The following is a 17,974-nucleotide window of genomic DNA, read 5'->3' as shown; positions in this document are numbered from 1 at the left end:
GGTCTTCCCAGTGCACCAGCCCTGAGCACTTGTCTCATGCATCCAACCTGGGCTGGTGATCTGTTTCACCCTTGATAGTATACTTGTTTCAATGCTATTCTCTCAGAACATCCCACCCTCGCCTTCTCCCACAGAGTCCAAAAGTCTGTTCTGTAGATCTGTGTCTCTTTTTCTGTTTTGCATATAGGGTTGTCGTTACCCTCTTTTTAAATTCCATATATATGTTTCTGATCTTTTATTGTTAGTGTATAGGAATGCAAGAGGTTTCTGTGTATTAATTTTGTATCCTGCAACTTTACCAAATTCACTGATAAGCTCTAGTAGTTTTCTAGTAGCATCTTTAGGATTTTCTATGTATAGTATCATGTCATCTGCAAACAGTGACAGTTTTACTTCTTCTTTGCCAATGTGAATTCCTTTTATTTCTTTTTCTTCCCTGATTGCCATGGCTAGAACTTCCAAAAACATTATATGTTCAATAATAGTGGAGAAAGTGGACATCCTTGTCTTGTTCCTGATCTTGGAGGAAATACTTTCAATTTTTCACCCTTGAGAATGATGTTTGCTGTGGGTTTGTCATGTATGGCCTTTATTATGTTGAGGTACGTTCCCTGTATGCCCACTTTCTGGAGAGTATTTTTTATCATAAACGGATATTGAATTTTGTCAAAAGCTTTTTCTGTATCTACTGAGATTGTCATATGCTTTTTATTCATCAATTTGTTAATATGGTGTATCAGATTGATTGATATTTGTGTAATGAAGAATTCTTGCACCTCTGGGATAAATCCCACTTGATTGTGGTGTATGATCCTTTTAATGTGTTGTTGGATTTGGTTTGCTAGCATTTTTGTTGAGGATTTTTGCGTCTATGTTCATCAGAGATATTGGCCTATAATTTTCTTTTTTTGTGATATCTTTATCTGGTTTTGATACCAGGGTAATTGTGGCCTCATAAAATGAGTTTGGGAGTGTTTCTTCCTCTGCAATTTTCCGAAACAGTTTTAGAAGGGTATGTGATAACTCTTTGCTAGATGTTTGATAGTATTCGTCCATGAAGCCATCTGGTCCTGGACTTTGATTTCTGGAAAGATTTTTAATCACGGTTTCAATTTCCATGCTTGTGATTGGTCTGTTCATATTTTCTATTTCTTTCTGATTCAGTCTTTGAAGGTTGCACCTTCCTAAGAATTTGTTAATTTCTTTAGCTTGTCCATTTTATTGGCATATAGTAGTAGCAGTGTACTACTCCTACATTGGCATGTGGTAGTCTCTTATGATCCTTTGTATTTACGTTTGATAATAATAATGATGGTACGAGCACCTATTTAGCATCTACAGAATCTCAGGTATTTCTTGCAGTGCTTATGTATCAACTCATCTTCACAGTCATCTCAAGAAACAGAAGCAGTAGCTCCAACACTTACTTTATTCGTAGAAGTAGATGTTAGATTTCAAAAAAGTGAAATTTGTGAGGGCAAGGAACCCAGAGTGAGGGATGCCCTTCGTTCCTCTCTGCTCTGACAAAAGGAGAGAGATATAGATGAACTTTAGTTCTCCACTGGCTCTATTTTGGAGAGTGTAAATACAAAGTACTTAGCACATATCACTATCAGTTGGGATGATCTTGGCTGCGTTAGCAAAAAGACTCATCCCAAAGTAGAGTAAACTACAAAGAAAAGTTATTATTTCATAAAAGAAGAATTCCAGAAGTATAACAGATCTAGAGTCTGTTAATTTATTTTCCCATTTATGTCATCAAAATCCATGTTCTTTTTCTCTGCTCTGCCATCTTCAATGTGTTGACTGATCTCTTTCACTGGCTCCCTCACAATATCAAATGGCTGCCCCAGTTCCAGACGTCACGTGCAGATGACAACACCCTGCAGAGGGAGAGTCCATTTATTGTCTTCTCTCTCCTTTTATCAGCAGGAAAAAGAAAATTTTCCAGGAACCCACCTTGGAGGATGTCTACCGTGGTCTCATTGGCCAGAATAGTGCCAGGTGCTCAAATCTAAGCCAGTCAATAGCAAGAAAAATGGAATTACAGTTTTTTTTTTTTTTTAATCAAGTGGATCAAGGGTCACCTTCCTAGTTTCTTGAAAATACATGGGTGTTAGATTTCTGAACAAAAAAAATACTAATTGGCAAAGGAAAAGGGGTGTGGCTTTATATAGGCAATGGTGTCTATTACTAACTATCAAATAAAGCAAAGTGTTTAAAATGTGCCTTACTGAAAGCTAGACCCATGAATGAGTACTTCTAGCTGGCAGTTACTAGTCTTTCTCCTGCTTTTAAAATTTTTTACTGACCACCACCGATACTGCCAGTGGGCATCAATACCCATTGTTCTCATTGTGAGCACCCAGACCACATTTCCTAGCTTTCCTTACAGTTAGTTGGAGCCATGGACTCTGTTCTAGCAGTGGAGTGTTGGCAGAAGTGATGTCGATCACTTCCAGTCTTGGCATATGAAGTCTCTCCTGTATAGTCGTTTTCACTTTTCCTTCCACTGGGACGTGATGGCCATATGTTGGAGTGGCAGGGATACAGTATGTAATGAACCTAGACCCCTGAGTCATGGCTTGGAGGAGTGCCACTCATCTTACATTGGATGGTCCCATAAGTAAGAAATAAGCATTTATTATAAGACTTGGGGTTTATCAGAGAATTTATCCTATTGTGACTACTGTACCCAACAAAATATCTTCCTTGTACCTTGCTTTTGGGGCATAGGGGCTGCAGATCTGGTGTGCAGGTCCCAGGCTGCTAAGACGGTAATTCAAACATGCATAAAATGCCATACATGTTAAAAATACAATCCCTTTCATGGTAGCTTTACTTAAACACTTCCAGTGATAAGGGGCTTACTATTTCTAGCAAGAGATAACCTCTGGTTGGTGAGGTAACATAGTAATGAAAGATGGCAAATACAGTTATATGTGCCAAATCTCACCAATTGATAGTTGCATTTAAACTACTATGTAGAGAAGGGTTTTGAGATCATGTCTGGGGACTTCCCTGGTGGTCCAGTGATTAACACTCTTCACCTCCACTGCAGGGGCACAGGTTTGGTCCCTCGTCAACAAGCTAAGATCCCACATGCTGCAGGGTACGGCCCAAAAAATAACAATAATAATAGTAAAATGAGATCATCTCTGAGTAGCCTGGGAAAGTTTTCTGCTCTTAATTAATATTGCTTTCCAGGGCCTAGCAGCAGAAGTTGTAGACCCATGTTCCATATAGCATCTGTGGTTTGAGAACTATGAGAACTACCAGGAGAAAGCTCCCAGAAAAAAGTTTGTCATTAAATAACAGGAATCAGGGGATTGGATATTGAGGTGCATTTCTAGGAATGATAAGACAGTTGCAACAAAAATTATGCCTTCCATTTAGTGAATACTGTGCTAATGATTTATATACATATTATTTCCTTATCTCCTCATAACAAGTCCATTTTACAGACAAAGACATTGAGGCTGAGAAGTATAAAGTAGCTTGCAGGATATCATCTGTTTAATTTACTGGCAGAGACAGATTTGGACCAGGGTGGTCTGATCCAAAGTATGTCTGTCTATGCTGTCTATGGGATTGGGGAGGGAGCTGCTTATAGCCAGATTTCTGAACTTCAGTTTTTGTTGTGGGCTGTGTGGTACATTGTAAGATGGTTAGCAGAATTGCTAGCGTCTAGTGGCTCAGACCCTGATGCTGGGAACGACTGAAGGCAGGAGGAGAAGGGGATGACAGAGGATGAGATGGTTGGATGGCATCACCGGCTCAACGGACATGAGTTTGAGCAAGCTCCGGGAGTTGATAGACAGGGAAGCCTGGCGTGCCGCAGTCCATGGGATCACAAAGAGTCGGACACGGCTGAGCGACTGAACTGAACCGAGTGGCTCAGAGGGTAAAGAATCTGCCTGCAACGCAGGAGATGCGAGTTCAATCCCTGGGTCGGGAAGATGCACTGGAGAAAGGAATGGCAACCTAGCCCAGTATACTTTCCTGGAGAATTCCATGGACAGAGGAGCCTGGTGGGCTACAGTCCACGGGGTCACAAAGAGTCAGACATGACTGAGTGACTCATACTTTCACTTTCCACCCATTAGATAACTGTAGTGTAGTCCTCCCTTCCAGACAGAGAAAAATGTCTCCAGACACTGTTAAATTGCCCCCATGGCTGAGGATCACTAGGTTAGAGGAAGGCATATTCTATATTCTGGGCAGGCAGGTGATCTGGGAAGGGGCTGAGGAACCATATGGGAACTTAGGGGGCAAGGGGTCCCTTAAGGTAGCCTGGAAACCTTCATCACATGCAGAAGGCAACAGTGATGGGGAGACTGAGTTCCTGAAGCTCATGCATGAGGTCTCCTAGATATTTCCTGTTAAGAGGCAGGATTGAATAGAGCTGAGCTTGCAGGAGAAGGTTCCTGTGGCCCCAAATTGTAGTTATAGGAAGGATGTCAGGTGAGGATTTTAATTACACTGGTCACCCTGAACGCTATTGAGAGCCTATTTCTGCCCCTCTTTCAAAAAACCAAGCACTACATTTCCTAATCAATAGATATGGAAGGACTCTTTGTTGAATGAATGGTGAACAGTAAGACCAAGAGAAGGGAAGAAAGCAGTTGCATTTATTTTTGAGTCAAAACATGGTATGAGGCAACATTTCTGAATTAGCTGCTGGATCTGTACTTGGCAGACCCTAAGCAGCATATTTTAGACATTTGGAAAAGTCACCAGTGTTCAGATGAAAAAGAAAGACAATGTCTCTTCTCATGAAAATCAATGACCAAAATCTAATGCATTTCCTCAATGCCTTTTTAACTTTTAAATGGAAATCTATTTGAGGGACTTCCATGGTGGTCCAGTGGCTAGGACTCTGTGCTCCCAATGCAGTGGGCCAGGGTTCAATCCCTGGTCAGAGAACTAGATCCCACATACTACAACTAAGACCTTGAGCAGCCAAATAAATACATAAATTTTTTTAAAAAAACTGGAAAAAATAAATGGAAGTCTATTTTATATGAAAACAGAGATATTGTCCTTTGGCATAAACAGAAAGAAAGTTGCTTTGGAAAAAAGTATAAATGGTATTAGGCAAAACCAATAACTTTCCTTGTAGGCAAGTGTTCTGAGGGAATGTTCACGTGCTTCAGTTCTTATTGCTTATTTTGCTTCCTCTTATTTCTCAAAGTGAGTAGCTTCTTGATACATGTGTTTAGTTAGAATATGTCTTAAAGGATTTCTCAAAATCAGAGCCTGTAGAGGGATGGTGGTTACAGAAGTTAGCCCTACCTTCATCAATTCAGGAAGACAAGAATTACTGTGGGGTCACTGTCCTCTAGTTTAGAAAGTTTAAAAGGAATTAGAGAATATTGAAGGTAATTACCTGCAAAGCTGATGAACATACCGACAGCGCAAATTTATAATCATGTATAACTTCTGCTCCTCTCTCAAAAAACCAAGCGTGACAATCACTTGGTGTTGCTTTCTAAAAAATAAAGCTGGCTTTGTTTTCATTCTCTCTCATTTCCATTTTCAGCATAGAACAGTTCACAAATCCATATTTTTTTTACTGTCACCATTCAAGATATTTTGCTCTGGCTTATGTGCGCTAAATGGTTAGAAAGCATGAAGGGAGGGGAGGCGTTGTGGTCCTTGCTATTCACATTTTGCCTGTTAATCTAATTTCCAAGGTATGAGCTCCAGAAACTTAGCTGCCCACATAGAAGAGCTTTCCCCCCACCTGGTGGATTGTTTAGCCAAGCTTTTTAAATGGGCAGAGTTTGGGGTTGGGGGGCAGGGAGAGAAATGAATGTTTTTTTTTTTTTGCAAGTTTCCATGCAAAGCAATGGAAAGAATTTAGTGGTTGTCAACATGAGTTTAGTACAAAGGTATGCTTTAAAGTGTTAGGTTCATTTTGACTGAGCTTCAGGTCACGCAAGCCTAGGGAAACCTGTGCTGCTATTTGTTTCTTGTGTGTTTTAAAAAGAGTTCAGAAGACGCCAGGGAGGGAGGTGAAGCGGAGTTGGGGGGCGGGTAGCGTCCCAAGGGAAGGGCGTCCTTTAAAGGGTGGCTACCTCAGGGGTGTTGCTCGCAGGGGCTCTCAGCGACTGATTGTGTGAAAGGGCAGCTTTGAATGAACAGCCCCAGCCAGGCCTGATTTTGAACTGTTTTTCATTCCTTGATTCCTACAAACAAAATAGAATACCTTGTCGAATAGAGCCCATTGAATGAGGATGATGGGTTAAGAGCGGGGGTACGAGGTGGTAGCGTGGATGCTTGTTTATCCAGGAGGAGTTGTCCGTTGTTCCTGGGGCCGGTGAAAGGAAAGACGCCAGAATCTGATGGCTGGGGTAGCATTGATGTGGGGTAACGGGGTAATCGGATTGAAAGGGAGCCATAGTGTTTGTGTCAGTTCACATCTCGTCAAAGGAATAATATGAGGTGCTACCTAGCTGAGGCTTTGGCCATGGTTGGGGAGGGGGGTTCAGTTAGCAAGCATCCAGGCCTCATTGGATTCAAACATAAATTAATTCTCACAGGAACATTGCCTGATTAATCTATTTGCATAATAGTAGAAAAACTACAGAGTGGTTACTCTTTTTTTTTTTTCTTCTTCTTCTTCTTCTTCTGTAGGGATTTGGACAAGAAAAGCTTTAAATTCATTTGAAAGAAGGGTGTGTGAGAAGTCAGCGGAGAAAGCCCCCTCTGGGGCTCCCAGAGCTGCTTTCTGGATGGAAGGAGTTGGTAGCTGAGGCAGGGCCTGTTCACTTGAGACGTTTAGCTGTTCCCAGCCAAAAATCACCTACTTCCAAGGCCCTCTCCTGGCACTTGCTTTAGGGGACTTAGCTCTTGGCTCAGGTGATGGGATGAGGCTCAGAGGAGGAACAGGCCATCTGTCCCAAGAGGATTGTCCACCTTGGTTCACATTCTGGTCTAAGAAGATCATTGCTTCAGAAAATACATAGATAGGTTCTGTTCATGGGTGTTTGGGAAGATAATCTCAGGTCTATTTGCCATTCCACAGAGAAACAAAGTAGTTTCATTGCCAGAACTCAGCCGCTTGCAGCCTATTTTGACTAAGTCCGTTGATTCAGGAAGGACCTGCTTTGCACTGCCTGGTTCGTTATGTGTAGTGGGATCACTATACATATGATCAGTGGGATCAGTGTTATTTTTTTAAGAAACTGTATTATAAAAACAGAATGGACCAAAGGGGGCTAAGGGTTCCAGAGTTTCAGATTTTCAATGTCAAAAGTTATTTTTCCTGCAGACATTTCAATAATGGAAATTTTAAACATTGCTATGAACATTACTTAGCAAAGCCAGCTTTGATTACTTCCATCCTCTGCTCAAGAATAAAGAGCCTTCTTCTTGTAGACCCACGGACACTATCTTTAGTGCTTCTTACCCACTCTTACCACCTTTAGTCCCTCATCTTCCATTGTTGTGCTGAATAAAGCCCCACGCCATTCAAATGAAGCTGCCCTGTTGGCTCAAAATACTTCTATTTCTACAAGTTCCAGATGGAGATACTTTTAAAACAATAGCAGGCAAAATCCTATTTTCTAATTGACTTCATGGTTAATTCCAAATTTTATAATGAAAGCTTCTTGCTATAAAAGAAATGCCTGTGGTAGGTGCTCAGTGAAGGTTACTTTCACTGCCCCTTCCCTTGACTGTGTCCAGAGCAACAATGAGAAAATTCCCTTGTTACTTAGGAACATCTAGGAACAAGAGCTTAATGCAGCAGAGAGGAGAAAGGATGTCCTGGGCAAGTCAGCTGCTTTGTGGGTGCCAGCCAGCTTAGGAGCCCCTTCTTTGGGATCTGTACGTCCTCATCTCCTCTTAAGAAGGGTGAGCCTCCAAAAGTTCTTCTTTCTTTTTTTTTTAAGACTTTTTTTTCCCAGAGCAGTTTTAGTTTTACAACAAAACTGAGAAAAAAGTATGTATGTATCAATAACCTCTCCCATTATCAAAAACACTTACCAAAATGTTACACTTTCGCCAACAATGACTCTACATTGATACATCATAATTATCCAAATCCATAGTTTAACTTAGTGTTCACTCCCTGGTATTGTGCATTCTGTGGGTTTGGACTAATGTACAATAACACATATCCATAGTTGCAATGTTTTACACAGTATTTGCACTGCCCTAAAAGTCCTCTGTGCTCTGCCTAGTTATCTTTTCCCCCTACCCAGCCCTGGTAACCAGTGATCTTATTATTGTCTCCATAGTTTTGCTTTTCCCAGAATGTTATCTAATTGACACGCCCTCCTCCAGACGGTCTTCCCAACTCGGGGATCGAACCTGCATCTCTTATGTCTCCTGCATTGGCAGGCGGGTTCTTTATCACTAGTTCCACTTGGGAAGCACCCCCTGACATCATACCGAAGAGGAAAAGCTTCAGTGGCTGTAGTTTCCAAAGAAAACTTATTATTCATTATTCACATAGATTAATTTGGGTCTACAGAGCCAGCCCTTCAGGGACTAATTGATTACTTATTTCCGCCCAGGCACACAGTTTTCTCTGATGTGGATCCTGCCTCCGTGAGACCAAAGTTGTGGCTCCAGCTGTTCTTTTAATTCACTGTGACCTTGGGCAGTCACTTCACCTTTGTCCCCTGATATCATATCTAACTTTCTCAAAGGAATATTGTTACAGAGAAATTAGTGGATTTTTAAAGGACTTAAAATATATAACATATAACACATAAATATTAGTTGTCATTGGTATTTATTTTGTCATTGGTGGTGATATTATTATCTCTACCCCAACAACCACTGCTAAAATAATTAGTGCTATTACTACTGCCTATTCTAATTCTATGCTTCTTTTTCTTTTTACAACTAGAACTGAAAAGCAGAGAACCATCAGATCATGCCCCCATCCCTAGCAACAAGTTATTTTTTCCCTTTTACTTATTTATTTATGTAAGGCTGCGCTGGGTCTTCGTTGCTTTGCACAAGTTTTTTTTCTAGCTACCACGAGCAAGGGCTACTCTTGCAGGCTTCTAATGGAGGTGGGCAGGCTTCTCATTGCAGTGGCTTCTCTTGTTGCCGAGCAGAGGCTCGAGGGCATGCAGGCTTCAGTACTTGCAACTGTTTGGCTCAGTGGTTGTGTGTGGCACAGGGGCTTAGTTGCTCCTCGACAGGTGAAATCTTCCCAGATTCTTATCCACTGCACCACCAGGGAAATCCCTATTTTTTTTCCCTTTAAGAGAAAGATTCCTCGGCAAGTCCCTCTCAGTTGGTTCTCCAAAGCTTGTCATAGTGTATACAAGTACGGGTTGGCCATGGATAAGCACTATGTATTAAGTAACTCAGGTATTTATGATATAAATAACACAGGTATGGTCACTCCTGTGACCAGGAGCTGATTTTTCCCTCCAGGGGACATTTGGCAATGTCTGGAGATGTTCTTAGTTGTCACACATTTGGGGAGTAGGAGGTGCCAGGAGAATGCTGCTGGCGTTTGGTGGAAGAAGCCAAGGATGCTACTATTCAATATGCAGGACGGCCCCCCTCAAAGCGCTTTCTGGCCCAAAATGTCAACAGTGTCAGAGGTGAGAAGCTCTGATCTGACCGAAGGACTTTCATTTTTATTCTAAATTTATTACAAGCAGGTTTGCTTTCTAATTTTCTACTATTTTTGGTTGAGAAATAATTTATATATGGTGATATGTGGAGATCTTACGTTTAGTTACAGTTTGATCACTTCTGGCAAATGCAAATATCCTTGCACACCAGATTCCTGTCAATATATACACCATATCCATAATCCTTAAGAAGTTCTCTTGTACCCATTCCCAGTTGGTTCCCTCCCCACCCCCCAAAACAACCATGGTCTGATTTTTTTTTCCACTGTAGATTATTATGCCCATTGTTTTGGAATGTTAAGGATGTCCTGTCTGGAACATGGTATTTGGTTGGGCTAGTTAGAGCAGAGGTGATTAGACCCCAGGGACCAGGGAACTGGACCACAAGGGTGAGACTTGAGAGGTATGAAGGACAAGTCTCATGCAAAGAACAGACAAGCAGGTAGCTGGCATCAGAGAGATCTTGCAGCCAACAGCTGGCAGAGAAGGTCAGGTAAGTAGGAGAGATGTAAAGAAGAATCAGGACAGGGAGCAGGGCCCTGGTCATGGGGATTCAGGGAAGGAGCGGGGTGACGGCTGTTGGCTGACTCAGACAGAGCCAGGCTGCTTGAATAGAAACGCATGTTGAGAACCTGGTGTGGCGGAGGTGTATTTGTTTCCTGGGGCTGCTCTAGCCAATTACCACAATCTTGGTGGCTTAAAACAATAGAACTTTATTCCCTCACAGTTACAGTGCCTGAAAATCCAAACTCAGTGTTGGAGCACTAAGCTTCCTCTAGAAACTCTTAAGGGGATAGTCCATTCTTTGCCTCTTTCAGCTTACAATGGCCGTCAGCTTTCCTCGCCTCCTTGGCTTGTGGCCACATCCCTCCAGTCTCTGCCCTGGACTTTATGTTGCCTCCTCTTCTTCTGGCTGTTCTCCTCTGTGTCTCTGTCTCTTTTTGGCTGTGCTGAGTCTTTGTTCGTGTACACAGGCTTCCTCTAGTTGCAGTGAGCAGGGGTTGCTCTCTGGCTGCTATGCGAGGGCTTCTCAATTACGGTGGTTACTCTTGTAGAACACAGGCGCTAATGTGTGGCTTCAGTAGTGGTGGCATGCGGACTCAACAGTTTTGACTCTCAAAGTCTAGGGTGTAGGCTCACTAGTTGGGATTCATGGGCTTAGCTGCTTTGCAGCATGTGGGATCTTTCTGGACCAGGGATTGAATCAGTGTCCCCTACATTACAAGGCAGATTCTTAACCACTGGACCACCAGGGAAGCCCTGAGGGTCTCTTATAAGTATACTTGTCCTTGGATTTGGGTCTACCTGGATAATCTAGGATGTCTCATCTCAAGGTTCTTAATTACTCTGTAAAGACCATTTTACCAAAAATTAATAAAACAACATTCATCAGTTCCAAGGATTTGATGTGTGTGTGTGTATATGTATATATATATATTTTTCTTTCCTCTCTTGGAGAGGAAGAATTTTTCAGTTTACCACCAGGAGCAAAGTTGAGAAGAGAAGTTTCTAGAACTGGTCTATGAAGTCAGAGGGAGCCCACTGCAGGGCTGGCTGAAGGTTAAGCTGATAGTCCACAGACCTCAGTTCCTTTATCTTTCTCCAGTCTAAGGTTGGAATTAGTTCCAGGGAATGAAGGACGTTAACATTTGTTGTACATAGAGTACTGCCAGGCACAGTGGTAAGTACTTCATTATCAGATTTCCTTTAATTCTGAAAAACACCCTTGGCGGTAGCTGTGCCATTTCCCCCTCTTCAACTGTGTATTTTGGAAAAAGTCACACCTAGAGAAAAGTTGAAAGAAAAATACAGTAAGCACCTATGTGTCCTTCACCTGGGTTCACTAACTGTTGCTCTATTGCCTTGTCTGTTCTCTGTGTATTCACATATACATCTGGGGAAAGAAAGCAGAACCATTTGAAAATAAGTTATAGGTCTCATGATATTTCAATCCTAAATATATCAGTATCATTTATGTGTGATTTGACACATAAGGAATAGTTACTTTTATCTGACAAATGAAAAAGTGGAATCTCAGCAATGTTAGGTAAATTTTTCAGTCTCAGAACTGAAGTACAAAGCCAGTGTTTGAGTACTAGGCTGTCTGATGCTCAAACCTCATGCTCTTTCTGCACATTTTTATTCATTTGTCTATTTATTCAGTGATTTTGGTGGGACCAGCAACTATAATATGCTGAGGATACATTGATGGATAAGGCATGCAAGTTGAAAAGACATATATTGGTAAACAGATAAATAATTAAGATAATTTCAGGGTCTGTGATGAACAAGAATTGGTAGGGAAGTAGAGGTGTACAGACCAGGAGATTAAAAGAAAAGCAGCTCATGGCCCCTCCCTTAAAAGAGATTGTAAGGGAGCAGGATCCTTAGAAATGAGAAGTGAGATTCTCAGCAGTGAGGAAACTTCCATTCTTTCTCAAGAAGCTTTAGCAGGAGATGCTTTGCCAAAAGAGAGGATGAACTAAGAAAGAAGAAGACATAGGATACTGGAAATAAGAGATCCAACCCAGAAGAGAAGCAAAGGGAAATCTTGGGCAGCAAGACTAGAGGGTGCAGAGAGAAGCAGGAGGATGGAAGGGTGCAAGGGAAGACACAGAACTGAAGATCAGCTGATGCGTTTGAGCACATGGTAAAGAGCGGAGTACTTAGGGGTGTTTTAAAATTCTGAAAAAGAGTCTTAGGAGAACTTAATGATAACTACCCAGAGAGCTATGTAAAGGAAAAGAAATTATTAGCTTCAGGAAAAAGACAAGGCAATGTAACCATAGGCTAATACTAGCTTAACAATGCACAATATCTGGACACTTGTAAAGGATATCGTAATGGTGATTGTACCAAAAATAGTGATATAATTATTGTGGCAGAGTGGTGGGAGGCATTCAGCATAAGGGATAAACCTTCACTGTCCATTATGCAAAGTCAGTAGCTGATGTTTAAAACGTACAAGTCAGCAAACAGAACTAGAAGCAAACTGTTCAGAAATATGGAGGATATGTTCATGTTGGTGTATGGCAGAAACTAACACAGCCTTGTAAAGCAACTATCCTTCAATTAAATAAAAAAAAGAAATTTGGAGGTAAATACCAGAAGAAATTGTTAAAAATATATGAAAATAGTTCTATCTCGAAAGTAGGAAGAAGAGGCTAAGGATTATTATTGTAAGCTTTATGGTATTATTTAATAGTTAAATGATGTGCATGCACTACTTTGATACAAAGTTTAATAAAAATGAACAAAAGTTGGTAGAAGGGAAGGAAGAGAGAGAGGAAGAGAGAGAAAGCAAGGGTAGTCAGAGGGAGGGCGAGAGGCTGACAGTGTTGAATTCCCTCTGCGCTGCCCATCTGGAAGAAAGGCGCGTGGCTGGTTAGAACAAAGATTCAGGAAAAACAGCCTCAGGGGAAGATAAGGGCAGGAAAGGGACTCTGATTATTCACAAACTGGATAATCAGACCTTAAATTATTTAAATTAGATGTTCTAGAAAGAACACTGTGTATCCAACAGAAAACAGGGGATCAATACTCTTTAATGTTAAAGCCAGATTCTCTAGATTTGATCAAGAATCCAAAATACTTATCACATGAGCTCTTAAGATCAAATGGTTCTGAAGACATTTTCATCTTGAAAAGGTACAGGCATTTTCCTCATTCCTAACTCTTATAACAACTTTATTGAGTAATAAGTATAAGTAAAATTGAACTCCCAGTTTGTGTACTTCACCTTTTTAAAAACTGAGTAATTCATCCAAGATTTTTTCCAAATGCTTCTTATTTTCAAGAACTTCCAGAGTCCAGGGATAAAAAGAAATAATACCTCAACTTTGCCCTTGATCTATTATACAAGGGATATTTAAAATATTTTAAATTAGGCCACAGGGCATAACATTTATATCTTTCCATATTCTATCAGATTTGCCAGGGCAATCCATTTTGTATTTTTAAAGAGTTAACACTCTGAAATAACATTAACAGTGGCCTATATTTTTCTTCCATTAATAATATTGCTTGCATTTTTTAGACCTTTCTGTAAAAGCATCTTTTTTTTTTTTTTTTCAGTATTTCCTGAGTTGTTTTGGTTGCAAATCCTCCTAAATTTCATTTAGGATAGAAGTATTGACATACCATTTTTATATTTTCAGCTTTTATTCGTCCATCTCCAGTATCTTGAACTGCTGAGCTTCATCATAGCTGTGATATGTAAAGGGTTATTTCTCTAAAATCTCTTTAAAATTTTTCCTTTTACTTTTTAACCTGCTATTGAGTTTTTGTAAAATGGTGGAACCATTTCACAGAGTCACTCCTGCGAATATTTGCCTTGCACATGGTAGATAATAAATAGTTGGTTGAACAAATTTAGGATTGATGGACTGTTCTTATTTGGGGTCATAGTAGCTGAGAGTTAGTCGGTTTGAACATATGTAGAATTTAAACACAATCTGAAGGGAAATAGGATACTCTCAGCGCCCTTGCGTCAATCCAACACCAATTCTTTTAGCTGCTATTTGAAACACTTGTGAATTATTTGCCCAATAGTAGGTTTGGGAAGCCCTTCCTCTACAATCCAGACTCCTGTTTTCTTTGCTATTATCTTCCAACTACTGAATCAGATCCAGAAAACCCCAAACTGACTTTCTTTGAAGTTAAAGACTCTGGCTCCACCCAAGCTTAGGATGTCAAGTGAGAGTAACAAGCATTACTAAGACAGTAATAGGGTTAAAAAAAGAAAAAGGAAGAAAAGAAGAGCATACAAAAGGTAAACATTCACTATTATTTAGACTATATCAAGTTTCAGATTAATGAATATATAATTGAATCAAAATAATACACCCCAAGTAGTCTAAAATTTTTCCTATTCCCATAGAAGTCTCTGAAAATCTAGAGATTTTAGTACTTGGATTATAATCATTTAATAGAGTTGGACTGAATTATATGAAAGTATTTGGCCTTACTTATCTACCATAGTTTAATTATGCTGTATAATGAGAGAGAAATTTATGACATCTAAAAGTTTTTTCCTCCATTTTAAATAGCTAGTCATTCATTTATAACCAGATGAAGGTTTGTTTGAATGTAATCCAAGGAATGGGCTTGAGTGGCTCAGTGGTAAAGAAGCTGGCTGCCAATGCAGGAGATGTGGGTTTGATCTCTGGATCAGGAATATCCCCTGGAGGAGGAAATGGCAACCCAGTCCAGTATTCTTGCCTGGGCAATCCCATGGACAGAGGAACCTGGTGGGCTGCAGTCCACGGGGTCGCAGAGAGTCGGACACGACTGAGCGACTGAGCAGGCACAGGATCAAAGGAATGGCTCCTGATCACAGGTTGTTTCCAAAAGAGCAGGGGCGGGAGGGTACAGATGCTTAGATCCTTTGCACAGGGCCAACAATGGAGGGCTCGCCAGGGTCATCTTGCCTCACTCTTGCCCTCATTGAACCCCCGCACCCCACCCCACCTTTTCCACAATGTTCTTACCCTGTCTGGGCTGCCAACTATGTGATTTATGATTCACAGTTAGAAGACTGGTCAACTGTATGTTGACTGATTGGTTAGACAGTTGCTACACAGGTTAGTCTGAAAATATTAAGAAAATTTTTAGACTGGCAACAGTAGGACTATAATTATACTATTCTCAGGGTATTTTCAGTTCTAAACAGCACTTCACCATTGCATCAGATGTTTTTATGAACTTACCTTAAAAAAAAAAAAAGACCAGGGATTGAACTTGAGGCCCCTGCGTTGTGGGTGTGGAGTCTGGACCACTAGGCAAGTCCCCTTTTAAAAAAACCTTTCCTGGCTCCCTATGACAACTAAGTACAACCTACTTTGGTACTTAAAATGGTAGGAAATTCAGACTTATGTCCAGAAAAGAGAGGTGACTATGGTGTGAAATGTGTTGCTTCTGAGACAAAAGTACCATCTCTGTGTGCTATTAGAGTCAAGAGTTCATTTCACGATAAAAGAATGACTAAAGTGAAAACCAGGGCTTCCCTGGTGCCTTAGAGGTAAAGAATCTGCCTGAAATGCAGGAGATGCGGGTTTGATCCCTGGGTTGGGAAGATACCCTGGAGGATGAAATGGCAACCCACTCCAGCATTTTTGCCTGGAGAATTCCATGGACAGAGGAGCCTGGCAGGCTACAGTCCATGGGGTCCCGAGAGTGGGACACAACTTAGCAACCAAACCAAAACCACCAAAGTGAAAACCAGTGAGGATATTTTCCCCAAAGAGTATCTCTTTTCCTGGCTGCCTTCTTATTTCCACCCTACTCTTATCTCAGTGGCTGTTTTAATGATTTCTGAGTTAGGAAGAATTTTACAAAGTTTTAGAGAAATTTGAAGGGATATTAAAGTTCTGACGAGTGAATTCCAGGCGTAGCTCCCCAGTAATAGCTATTCGGGATGAAAACAGTGATGGTTTTGTGGCCAGCAGAATGAATAAATTACTGTGAAACTCTAAGCCTTTTGCTGGAGTGGCTCTGGGAGGTGGGTTTGCTTTTCTGGGCTTTGGTGAGTAATTCTCACCATGTCCTTTGAGTTTTTAAAAAATTATTATTATGAATAAACATGTTAGAAGAGATTTATGTAGGGGATCATGGTTTAATTGTTCTATTAGTTGACACTATAAGAAAATGACCCAATAGTTGTGAATGACAGTGCAAATCAAGAATACTTTTTACATAGTGCCCAGCTCCAGAAAAACATTTTTTTTTCTAGTGTTGAAGGACCCATAATGTGTCTTTTGCCAAAGAGAGAAAAATATTTTCCTTCCAAGCTGGCATGGATGCATGCTTAGTCGTGTCTGACGCTGGGTGACCCTACAGACTCTAGCCCACCAGGCTCCTCTGTCCATGGGATTTCCCAGGCAAGAATACCAGGGAAGTTGCTTGTAGCCTAAATAGCTGCCAACAGAGAAAGCAGGCTGTTTTCTTTCAATAAGCCTAAATAGAGCTCTCTTGGAAATGGTTCTAGGCTCTGGATGAGAGGGCCAGAGAGCTGCTGAGAAGCCCATTCGGTAAGAAACATTTTTCTATCTGTAAACATTCTTTTCTGACTGTACATCCCCACACTGAGATTCTCTCTCCTAGGGTCCTGCCGTCCTAACCACCTCACCTTACTGGTTCCTCTATAAAACTAGCAAGCAAAACTGTTTCTGCAAAGGGTGCATAACTGAGTTGATTATTTTAGATTCATTTTTGAATGAATTGATTTTTAATAAATTGGCTAGGAAGTAATTGGGTTGAATGTCCCCCATTTCACAGAAGGGAAAATTGAGGCTTTGATAAGGTCTTGCTTTCTTGTTTTCATGCACGACAATGCCATCTAGATTCCAGGGAGCCTCTTAGTTTTTAGGTCCATGGCAGGGTATCTGCCTTTGTGGAGGTCTGATAGGAGGGTGTTTGTACTGCTCACAGTCAGGCTGGGAATAATTAGCTGAGTAACAAGCACTCACTCTGTCTTCGGAGTCTCCACACTTCAGTGCTATGCAGAGATTAATCAGAGAGGGAGAGCATGCAGCCCTCCAAGAGCCTGGCACCTGAGTGGAGACATGTGTGGCTTACCCTCACCTGTGTAAGGATCTGTGGGATACAGCAGTAAGGAAGCGCTCTGCCCAGTACAATCCAGGCCAACTGTCCTGGATTGAGACAACCCTCAGGGGGTGCCTAGAAGCCCTAAATTAAATCCTGACTCTGCATCTTCTGGCTTACAATTGGGCAAGGCTCTGCAAGCTTTTTGCTAGTTTTTTCAGCTTGTCAGTCCCTCTAGCTGCATCTCAAAGCAAGCTGCTCCTCACTCTCTGTGCTCCAGCCGTGTGCCTCTCCCTCCACCCACAGGGCCTTTGCACGGGCTTCACCCTCTGCTGGGAATGCTCTCCTGTAACCCCTACCCCCATCTCATTCCTACTCTTTCTTCAAGTGTCATTTAAAATGTCACTTCCCTAGGAAAGCTTCCCCGACGTCCACAGGGGATCTTCCTACTACAGTGTTGGTCACAATAGTAATCCATTTCTTTCAAGATTATCTGGCTTTTATTTTTTGTCTCCACTAGATGAGGCAGATATCAGGGCTGGTTAGTTTACTATTACTCCCCTTTGAGCATATTGTCTGACAGAAGGTAGATGTTTAATACATATTTATGGAGTGAATGAATAGAAGCTATCACTTAATGCCCTGAACCTCAGTTTACTCTATAATAGGAATCATAAATTCTATCTCTGATGCTTGTTATATGGGTGAAATGAGGTCTTAGGCTTGAAAACATCTTGAATGGTGCCTACATGTAATAGACATCAATAGATACTGAACAAAGGCTTTAAAAATAATAGTACTTAACTGTGAGAAACAGCACTTAA

The sequence above is a fragment of the Cervus canadensis genome, chromosome 29 (genome assembly GCF_019320065.1).
Source record: "Cervus canadensis isolate Bull #8, Minnesota chromosome 29, ASM1932006v1, whole genome shotgun sequence".
NCBI lineage: Eukaryota > Metazoa > Chordata > Mammalia > Artiodactyla > Cervidae > Cervus > Cervus canadensis.
This window is presented reverse-complemented; position numbering follows the sequence as displayed.